Raw genomic sequence first — 11,646 nt, 5'->3', positions numbered from 1 at the left:
AACCCTCCAAATATATTTTTCTTTTATGAAAGCAATGTTGTATATTCCTAGTTTCTTTGCTTTGCCATAAAAATTTTAGGATTAATTTTTCAATTTCTACAATAAGTCTGCTGAAATTTTGGTAGAGAGTACACTGGATTTATAGAGCAATTTGGGGATAATTGATATTATGACAATATTGATTCTTCCAATCCATGAAGAATACCTCTCCATTTATTTAGATCTTTATTTTCTCTCCACAATGTATTTTTTTTAACTTTTTAAAAAAATTTAATATAAACTTTTTAAGGAGGCACCCAGGGGTTGAACCCAGGACCTCATACATGGGAAGCAGGCACTCAACCCACTGAGCCACATCCACTCCCCAAGAAGTTTTTTTTTAACTTAATTTTCAGTGTATAAGTCTTATGCTTCTCCTGTTAAATTTATTCCTAAATATTTGATTCTTTTTGATGCTATTGTGAGTAGAATTATTTTCTGTTTTTTATTTCAGTTTGTTTGTTGCTAGTACATAGAAATAGACTTAATTTTGAATATTGATCTTGTGTTCTGGGAATTTGTTAAACTCATTTATTAGTTCCAGCAATTTTTCTACCTTGGGATTTTTATTGTACAGGATCATGTTATATGCAAATAAAGATAATTTTGTTTCTGTCTTTCTTATCTGGATGCTCTTAATTTGTTAATTTATCTTTTTTTTTTTCATGTTCCATTAGTTAGAATTGTTAGTACATTGATAATAGATAGCCCCAATATGGATATCCTTGTTTTGTTCTCAGTTTTAGTGGGAAATCATTCCAGTGCCTTCCTTCCTCCACTGTGAGAAGCGAGCTATTTACCCTATTGATGCTCCGTTATTTGTTTTATTAAACATTAATTTTAAAATTTATTGGTGTCAAGTTTTTCATATTTGGACAACAGAAAATTTGGTACTTTGAATGGAGATTACGTTTGGTATTAAATAGTTATGAGTTGAAGATATATTGAATTTACATATAAATAGAAAACATCTTATAGGGGAGAGGAAAAGATTCATGGAAAAGGTAAGAAGTTTAGGAGATTGGAGTGTTGCAAGAGCCAGAGAGTCTATTAAGATGACTGTGCTGGAAAATAACATTTAATACCAAGAGTGTAAATTCGATGGAAAAAAGAAATAGAAAAAACCCTTGATCTGGCACAAGAGAAAAAGAAAGTATTCTTATGGTCTCTGAAAATTTATACTTCATAACTCCATAGATCAAAAGGTAATTAAGTGCTCGAATGAAGAAGAAATAAAGTATAAGCCCAATAAAAAATATGTATATATTTTAAGTCAAGTAATTAAATGATTACCAGAGAAGGCATCAAGGTCAAGATAAAATTGTTTCTTTGTTTTTTTTTAATTATTAGAGTTTTGTGTGTGTGTGTGTGTGTGTTTCACTAAGAAACTATTAACAAAACAGAAATGGAATAATTTGAAGGAGAAAATGAATGTGCTTGCATTGTCTTGCATGAATAAAGAATTGATGGGATGTAGAGTTTATGTGCTGTAACTGCTTGAAGAAAATGAAGGGCACTATTATCTTTAAATGAAGGAGATAAGTGTGGAGACAGCAGGGTTTAATCTTAGTAAGTGGGAGAAAAGTGCATGTCATAAGAGTGAAGAGTCCAAAGAGATTAAGCATGCAGTGCCGTTCATTAACAGCATTCTTTTTGGTTCAGATCTGAAGTGAAAAGGTTGGAAATCGAGAATTATACAAGTTATGAATAATTGGGTCAAAGTCAAATGAAAGATTTTGATGGAGGACAGCAAAAGGCCATTTGACCATACTATACAAACAGGGTAGATATAGGATAGGTTTGAGTTAGTGATTAAATTTAATAAACTGGAGGAAAAACGAGTAAATGGAGACTCTTTCTTGAAAAAAGAGGAAATTATTTCTGCTTGATTTCTAAAAGGATCTTCAGATAAGCCAAAGGCTGATGTTACTAAAATAACTAATTATATCTGTACTCTAGAGAAAAGGTGGCTGCCTACCCTACCCTATCAGCTCATCTAACATAAAACGGTTCTTAAGTAAGTCTTGAAGAACAATTTCCCAGCACATACCTTTAAATAGTTACATGAAATGAATAAAAATAAAAAAATAAAATAAAATCAAGGGGCTTGAGCACTGTCTGACCTTTTATATGATTTCTGCGATTTCATTTATTACTAGATAAATGAATGTTTAAATGAGCCCTAGAAATTGTTAGGAAAATTACATAGATTTTTTTTTTTTAGATTTATTTTTATTGATTCCCCCCCACCCCAGTTGTGTGTTCTCTGTGTCCATTTTGCTGTGTGTTCTTCTTTGTCTGCTTCTGTTGTTGTCAGCGGCATGGGAATCTGTGTCTCTTTTTGTTGTGTCATCTTGCTGCGTCAATTCTTCATGTGTGCAGCGCCATTCCCAGGCAGGCTGTACTTTCTTTCGCACTGGACGGCTCTCCTTATGGGGCGCACTCCTTGCATGTGGGGATCCCCTACGCGGGGGACACCCCTGTGTGGCAGGGCACTCCTTGTGCGCATCAGCACTGCGCATGGGCCAGCTGCACATGGGTCAAGGAGGCCCAGGGTTTGAACCGTGGACCTCCCATGTGGTAGATGGACGTACTAACCGCTGGGCCAAGTCCGCTTCCCTACATAGATATTCTTAACCCGTTCATTCAATAAAGAATAATAGGAAACGTGCAATGCGTGCAAGGAGTGCCCTGCTACACAGGGGTGTCCCCTGCGTAGGGGAGCCCCACGCGCAACGAGTGCACCCATAAGGAGAGCCACCCAGCGCGAAGGAGGGAGCAGCCTGCGGAGGAATGGCGCCGCCCACACTTGCCGTGCCGCTGACGACAACAGAAGCGGACGAAGAAACAAGATGCAGCAAAAAGACACAGAAAACAGACAACCGGGGGAGAGGAGAGGAGAGGAGGGGAGGGGAGGGGAGGGGAGGGGAGGGGAGGGGAGGGGAGGGGAGGGGAATTAAATAAATAAAAATAAATCTTTAAAAAAAAAAGAATAATTGTTTAAAACTAGAATATAGAAATAATTATGATATATGCCAAATATTTATGTATAGCTAAAGAAATTTTAAAAATAAAATTTATTCTTATATTCAGCCTGTTTCATTTAAGATATTAGTATATTACTACAACATGTTATTGTGGAAAATCTTTAACATAAAATTTTGGTTGGTATACTTTTAAAGTTTTTACTTGGCTATTTATATGTAGTTAATCATAAAAATTATTCAGCTCTAAATTTTCAGTTAATAGATAATTATTCTTAAAATTGATAGATTTTCTAATAGGGATTTAAGAAGTTTTCACTTCAGAAGTCATATAAAAAAGTGAAGAAATCTTAAAGCATAGTTTTAATTATAAATTCATCTATCAAATGTAATTCAGTGAAATGAGTAGAAGATTTTGGCTTTAATAACATTACATATTTCTTATTACCTAATACTTTAAGATTTTTCTATGTTGTAAATACAGATAAAGGTTTGACTAGATTTATATGGAAACATCCAACATCCAATAGGCTCCAAAGGCTCTGTAGTGCTTACCAATTAATTGAGGAAGGACAGAAAACCTTGGTGTTCTAGCTAATAGAAATACAATGATTAACAACTTAAACAGTTCTGAAAACAATGTGATTTGGAGTGAAATTTTCATCAGTATATGTATCTCAAAATATTTAAACAAATGTTTAGAACATTGAATTTCTTTTTTAATTTTATCATAGAAAGTCTTGGTATAATACTCTTTCTCTGACTTTATGACACTCCTATTGAATTTTGAAATATTCAATGTAGAGATTTAGAAAAGGAAAATATGTGGCTAAAAAAATGTACATTACTTTTACAAAAAAATTGTATTTTTGCCTCTAATCTAAAGTTAAAAAATCCTAATTTCATTATGTTAATTCCCCATGAAATAACCTGATTGCTTTATATTCAGTGTAGAAGCAGTCTGAACTCAATGTTTTTATGGAGTAGGATATTGTCTACCCTGTAACTCAAAATTCCTGTGCTTTGGTCTTAGATGGATTTAGCTGGTCACTTTTCCTAGAATGCTTTTAAAATATTGATCACATGGTACTATAATGGAGAATGTCCTCTAAGTACAAATCTTTATTGTAAATTTAATAAGATCCAACTACTAAGAAATTAGACTATTTAACAAGTTGACTAACTTAGTGACTAAAGTCATGGCCCTACTGAAATTTCTCTTCCAAATGGTGTCTTGTTTCCTGAGATACAGGGTCAAATATGTTATCATATCGGATGAGTTCTGCTGACACTGAATGCTCCTTGATCACATATCTGAGGGCATTATTCTAATTTATTTTTAGTTACCTACTTCTGTTCCTCTTCAGAAAACTTCATGGTTAATTTCCCTGATTCATTCTTCCAGAATATGCAATATTACATGAACTTCAACATTAAAATACAAGGCTTTATTAAAGAATAGAACAAACCAAAATTTAGAAGATAAGAAAAAGTGTTTATTGTTATCAAAGCAACAAAAAAAATAGATACTTTTTTATTGACCCAAATTTAAAGTCAAATTTAATGACTAATCAAATTTTTAATGTATAAATGCCTACCTTTCTTTTTGAGGTTTTAATATTTTATTTAAGTTTTATTTTGTTATGTTAATTATAGTATTTTAAAGAGATGCTCTAATTCCACACAAAATGGAAAACTCTAAAATGTATCCATTAAACTGTTAAAAATAAATTGAGTGTTGAGACTACAATAGAAGTCCAATTTAGATTCAGAGTGTTGTCACCATGTGATTACAGTCACAGAGACTCTTCTCATCTTGAAGCTGGAGCTCTTGGAAGCTCTGTTACATTCTGGTGCAAGGGCATAAAACCACAACCGGATAGAGAATTAAGTCCTGAATTATGGACTTTATCACATCCACCCTCTCAATCCCAAAATGGCACAAAAGAAACAGTTACCAAGTCCTGCAGACTACTTTTGATATAAAAGAGGTGATGGACTGGAGTGAAAAGAGGTCATGAACATCTGTCTAGAAAAGTCCTTTTGAGATAAGTTTGTACAGACCATCAAGCAGAGTCTCTGCAACTGGGGTTAGGAAAACTAGGTTGGATTCCCAGGAAATTACAATTTCACTCATTTACTTAATAGGAATTTAAAAGTGCCTATACATTATCAGCTTCCACTTACAGCCATTTCTAGATAAAAAAAGAAACCTGGACAACCAGCAAGATGGCAGCAGAGTAAGGAGCTCCTAGAATCAACTCCTGGTACAGGGCAGTTAGCAAACCCACAGAGCTCTCTGGAGCTAGCTGAAGCACCTGTCTGGGGGCTCTGGGAGGCCAGAAGAGAATCGTGCACATCTTTGAAGGAGTGGAAGGAGGAGACTGGCCATCTGCAGAGAAGACTCCTAAGCAGAGCGCTCCACGCAGCGGAGGCCAGTGCCCATCCTCCACTGGAGATACAAGCCACCTCGGGAGCTGTTTCATAGTTGGAATTGAAAGCTCCACTTTCCCAAAATGGTGGTGGTGGTGGGGGGGGGAAGAGATGGTTGGGCTCCAATTTCAGCTATTGATGAGGAAGCTCAATGGGCTACAGTATAATCCTGAAAATAGCTAAAGCTTGAGCCTGTCCAAGTCAGAAAGAGGCAGGGCTGCCCTCTTAACTCTGCGCCTGGCACGAGGGGAAGTGGGGCGGAGTGAAAATCCCAGGGCTGGTGGGGACCAGCTTCTTCCAATCCAGATCATGTTGCAGATCTAGCCCAGGACCCAGTGTCACCTCCAGCCTCTCCGGGAAATTACCAGCCAAGCTGTGGAGGCCAGTGATCATCCTACTCTGGCAGCATAAGCCACCCCAGGAGCTGTTCCATAATGGAATTTGGAAGCTCCTTTTCCCAGAACCAGGGGAGGAGATGGTTGGCTGCTGATTTTGGCTACTGATTGGCTGATTGGGAGACTTGGCTGTCTAAGAGATAACCCTGGGAATGAGGGGGGGGGGGGTGGGTGGGATGAGCAAACCAGCCCAAGTCAGAAAGAGACAGTAGCCACCATTCTGACTCTGCCCCCAGCCTGAGGGGAAGCGGGGCTGACAGTTTCTTCATGCAGATCAGCCTGCAACCTGCCTAGGCTTCAGCGCCACCTCTGGTGGGGAGGAGGCTGAGGAGACTTGCACCAGCCTACATAGGTAACTGCAGATAACTTTGGCTGCCATAGATTGAAAATAAGAAGTCTACCAGGGCAACTGTGGTCATCTTGGACCCGCACTGCATAGATTGCTGCCCACGCCTGCAGCCCCATCCCTGCCCCAGGCAGGGGAGAAAGAGATGTAAATATTCATCAGTCTCTCTGGGCAACTAAGTCTAGCCCTACAAGTGGATTATTCCACATAGCTGTGACTCTGTCCCTGCGTCTGGCAAAGGAGAAAGTTGGAAGAAGCTTCATTGGTCCCTGATGCAATGAGGGCAGCTTGAACCTCCACAACTTAGAGCATCAACTACATGCTTAACTTCTACTGCACGACCAGCAAGAGAGAAAGGATAGGAAGCCCTAAACTAAAGAGAAAAACTGCATCCAGAATAAATACTCTAAGAAGCCAGATGCAAAGATACCAACAAAAAATTGCAATCCACACTAAGAAACAGGAAGGTATGGCCCAGTTAAAGGAACAAGATAAGCCTCCAGATGACATAAAGGAGTTGAGACAACTAATTATAGATGTTCAAAAAAATCTCCTTAATAAATTCAATGAGATGGCTAAAGAGATTAAGGATATTAAGAAGACACTGGATGAACACAAAGAAGAATTTGAAAGCATACATAGAAAAATAGAAGATCTTATGGGAATGAAAGGTGCAATCAATGGAATTAAAAAAAACATTGGAATCATATAATAGTTGATTTGAGGAGGCAGAAGGAAGTATTGATGAGTTTGAAGAAATAGCCTATGAAAGTGAACAGACAAAAGAACAGACAAAGAAAAGAACAGAAAAAATTGAACAAGTTTTCAGGGAACTAAATGACAGCAAAAGACCTGTAAACATATGTGTCATGGGTGTCCCAAAAGGAGAAGAGACGGGAAAAGGGGCAGAAGAAATATTTAAAGAAATAATGATAGAAAATTTCCCAACCCTATTGAAGGACATAGATATCTCCATCCAAGAAGCACAACATACTCCCATCTGAAAAAATCCAAATAGACCAACTCCAAGACACATACTCATCAGAATGTCAAAAGCCAGACAAAGACAGAGTTCTGAGAGCAGCAAGAGATAAGCAATGTATAACATATAAGTGGTATCCAATAAGATTAAGTGGTGATTTCTCACCCAGAAACCATGGAGGCAAGAAGACAGTGGTCTGATATATTTGAGATACTACAAGACAAGAACTTCCAGCCAAGAATCTTATATCCAGCAAGACTGTCTTTCAAAAATATGGGCGAAATTAGAATATTCACAGATAAACAGAAGCTGAGCCAATTTCTAAGCAAGAGACCAGAATTTCAGGAAAAACTAGAGTGTGCTAGAGTCTGAAAAGAAAACACAGGAGAGAGAGGACTGTAAGAGAGTCTAGAAATGAAAATTATATCAATAGAAGTAGCTAAAAGTGTCAAAAGAGTGGTGAAAATAAAATATGACAGATAAAACTCAAATAGGAATAAACTTAACCAATGCTGTAAAGCACTTGTATTCAGAAAACTGCAACTCAATGTTAAAACAAATTTAAAAGCCCTGAATAACTGGAAGAACATTCCATGCTTATGGATTGGAAGACTAAATACCATTAAGATGTCAATTCTACTAAAATTGTTATACAGATTTAATGCAACCCCAATAAAAATAACACCAGCATTAAAGAAAAAATTGAAAACATGATCTTTAAATTTATTTGGAAGGGTAAGGAGTCATGAGTAGCCAGAAATATCATAAAAAGGAAACGTGAACCCTCATCTCCAGGCTTTAAATAATAGTACCTACCTATAGTGGTAAAAACAACAGTACTGGCCTAAAGACAGACACAATAGACCAATGGAACCAAATTTATGATTCAGAAACAGACTCTCACTGGTATGGTCAATTAATTTTCGACTAGTCTGTCAAACTTAACACAGCTCAGGCAGAACAATCCATTCAACAAATGGTGTTGAAAAAATTGGACATCCATAGCTGAAAGAAGGAAAGAGGACCCCTATCTCACACCTTTTCCAAAAATTAACTCAAAATGAATCAGAAAACTAAAAATAAAAGCAAGAACTATAAAACCTCTAGAAGAATTGGAAAATATCTTCAAGACCTGGTGGTAGGTAGTGGATTCTTAAAGGAGAAAAGGGAAGGACTGAGTGGACTACTGATGTTTAATGTATGGAGAAGTTTCAATTAGCTTTACTATAAAATTGTGGAAACATATAGTGTGGATGGTAACACACAGTGAGTAACAGCTAGTTTATAAATGGGGATGTGACGGAAAATGGTAGTCTAGTTATGTAAATGCCAATTGACAGATTGCTTGAGAATCATCTAGGAACTGGATAGCACAATAAACCAAGAGGTGGGTGAGAATTGTGGTTGATGGCACAGATTTGCAAGAGTTCCTTTGTTAGCTAGAACAAATGTATATCACTAGTGCAGGGTGTTGGGAATGTGGAGAAGCATGGGAAAAATACAGCTGGAGTGACCTATGGACTGTGGTTAGTAGTAATAATATAATATTCTTGCACCTATGCAAAAGATGTACATTGTTGATATTGAGGCAATATGGATTTGTGAGTCAAATGTACACTATGGACATGGTAAAAATCAGATGATATTATTTTATCTATAGCAAATGACACACTACATTGTGATGTGTTGATGGAAGGATGTTGTTTGGGAATTCTGCACATGTGAATGATTGTTTTATAAGTTTACAACTTCTGTCATAAAAAAATATATTTAAAAAATAATAGTAGAGTGTGTTGGGGGAAAAACACACCAAATGTAAGATAGGGACTATGATTAGTAGTAAGATTTTGATAGTGTTCTTTCAAATGCAAGGTATTGGTGGAGGGTTGATGTATGGGACCCCTGTATGATGTTATGCATGCTTGCCTTGTAAATTCACAACTTTTACCATACACTTAATTGTTTATGTATGTTCATATATAAATGATATAAATATAGTAACAATTGGATTGGTTAGGGGAAAACTACTTTGCTTAGTAGTAGTATTTTGACAATGCTCTTTAATCATTAGTTAAAAAAGTTAAAAACAATGCAAGTTATTGGTGGTAGGGTAAGATGTTATATATGTTTGTTTGATATTATATATGTTTGGTTTTTAAGTTCACAACTATTATACATTAATTGTTTATATATGTTTATGTATGAGTGATATATTTCAATAAATTTTTTAAAAAATTAAAAATTAAAAAAATTAAAGATAAAAGAAACCTGGCATCTTTAGAGGGCCAACCAATTCCCCCAAAAAGTTGACCACTTAAAGGACTTTTTTTTTTTTTTTGAATTGGGTGTCTTCTGTACCTGTGAAAGGGTAACACCTTAAAGCTGAAACATCTTTAACTTGGAGGTCTAACATGATATTTAGCAATTCTTGCATTCCAGACATACGACATCAAAAGGTACACTAAATTCTGAAGGTAGCTATCCTGCAAAATAGCTTAAAATTAAATGATTGTACAGTATTCATTTATGCTTGAAATTCCAGTCCTAGACCAAGCAGGTGGCCATCAACGTTGACAGTCTTGCCATCCAGCAGAGCTGACAGTGTCATTTGATAGTGGCTTTAGGGTCTGAGGGTATCCTAAACCTATCAGGCTAGAGTTGTTCACTTCAGCCTCTAGCTGATACTTGGTCACTATTCCAAAACGGGTATTAGGGTTTCCTGCTGTCCAGGCGAGATGGACAGCGATCTCCAACTTCTTATTGACCTTCTGGTAAATGGAGTCACCAGACACTGTCCCATCATTCACACTAGTGTGAAGCTGGAATTCATCAGTCTTGTAACCAACGGCAAAAATTGCTTTGTGTCACCCGGGACTCTGCAGTCTCAAAATTCATCTGGTAGGTAGGCAGTCCTCATACCCAGGACCAGCGCGCCCAGGATTGACGGTCCAGCAATGTCAAAATCTACATCCCAGCCCAGGCTGAAGTGCTCCCGCTTGTAGTCTGTCTTGATTTTAGCATTTTCTCCAGTGTTAGGTGAGAAGGATGCATCAAAGGTCAGCTTCAGTTCATGTGTGAGCTGATCTTCCACGGTAATCTCGGTGCATAGTGTTCCATTTCTATGTAAACGTCAGAACCGTATTCAGTCCACCTGTACTTCGTTTCCAGGCTGCCCGCCACTTTGGTGGTCTCAGTGTTGGCTGAGCCTGAGCTTGTAAATTCCAGTCCATTCCCAGGTTTTGTTTTCGAATCAAGTTTTATTAAGCCAAATCCATAGCCCTTGGTGAAAATATCCGTGGCAGATTTCCCAAGATCAACATATGTAGGAGACACAGCCATCTTCTGCGCAGAGGCAGTGGCGGTGGAAAGGCTGGCGGCGCGGGAAGGCGAGAGGCGGAGCGCCTGGGAGCGCGCTCGGCGGCCCGCGGACCCGCCACCACCCTGCGCCAGTGCCTAGCGTTTGATGTGTACCATCACCTCATGTAACCGAAAGTGTGGCTAAGGAATAGCGGCATCAGCACGAACTGAGTTCTTGTTAGAAATTGTTTCTACAGTATGCCCCAGACTTCCTCTTTGCTCCTGGGTTGTCTCCCGATTATGTCAAACCCTATGCTCGACACTGAGGAATAAGATCAATTATTCCTGTGTTTAAGAGTCTCACAGTCTAGTAGGGAAGTCAGTCACAAATATCACATATATGGAGATATTTGAGTGAACAGAGTACTAAGGAAACAAGTAAAGGAAATAAATCTTTCTTGTCATGGTCAGAGAAGACATAGGGGTTGATATTTACAAGTGGGCCTTAAAGGATAGGGTGAATTCCCCAAGCTTTCACCCTTCAGCAACAGGGGCTATGTGGGAATTGTGCTTAGAGGAAGACAAACTTTCCATGAGGTCTTCAATTCTATGTACATACTCAGAGTAACTCTATGTAACTCCTGATGGGATTTTTATTTCTGTACATTGGGATAAAGAACAAACTTCCCCAGACCTCCTTTCCCCTATGGTCAGGAGTAAAGAGGGGTCTTTAAGCACCAAAGTCAGATTTAGCTTCTCAAGATATTTGTGCCTTTGTAGACAGAATTCATGAGAGAATTCTGGATACTCACTACTCTATACCCCATAACAATCACATTTCTGCTAAAACTATGTAATGTATCTGATTAGGATTAAACTCATGATGCTTCTGCAGTTATCATCATAAGCCCCAGATTTCCACATACATCCTGGGCTGTCTCCTGAGCTATAACCTTGTATATCCACTAGTAAGTCCCCATCTCTCACCCTCTACGAACCCTTTACAATTCATGACCCACCAATAGCAAAATCTATATCGTCAACCTCTTGTTTTGGGCATTTCCTTCAGAATCTTAGACCTTCAGAATCCAGAGACCTGGATTTCCCTTGATGATACTCTTTTGTCCTGAAGCCCTATCAACTGGTGACATGTTTTTCTTCCACACACCT

At 37.8% G+C, this 11,646-nt stretch overlaps 1 pseudogene; it reads right to left on the bottom strand.

Annotated features, from left to right (window-relative positions):
• Window positions 1-9,703: 9,703 nt before the first annotated feature.
• Window positions 9,704-10,521, bottom strand: LOC101424919 (non-selective voltage-gated ion channel VDAC1-like; annotated as a pseudogene).
• Between the last annotated feature and the right edge of the window lie 1,125 nt (window positions 10,522-11,646).

Source organism: Dasypus novemcinctus, chromosome 2 (assembly GCF_030445035.2).
Source record: "Dasypus novemcinctus isolate mDasNov1 chromosome 2, mDasNov1.1.hap2, whole genome shotgun sequence".
NCBI classification, from domain to species: domain Eukaryota; kingdom Metazoa; phylum Chordata; class Mammalia; order Cingulata; family Dasypodidae; genus Dasypus; species Dasypus novemcinctus.
This window is presented reverse-complemented; position numbering and strand designations above follow the sequence as displayed.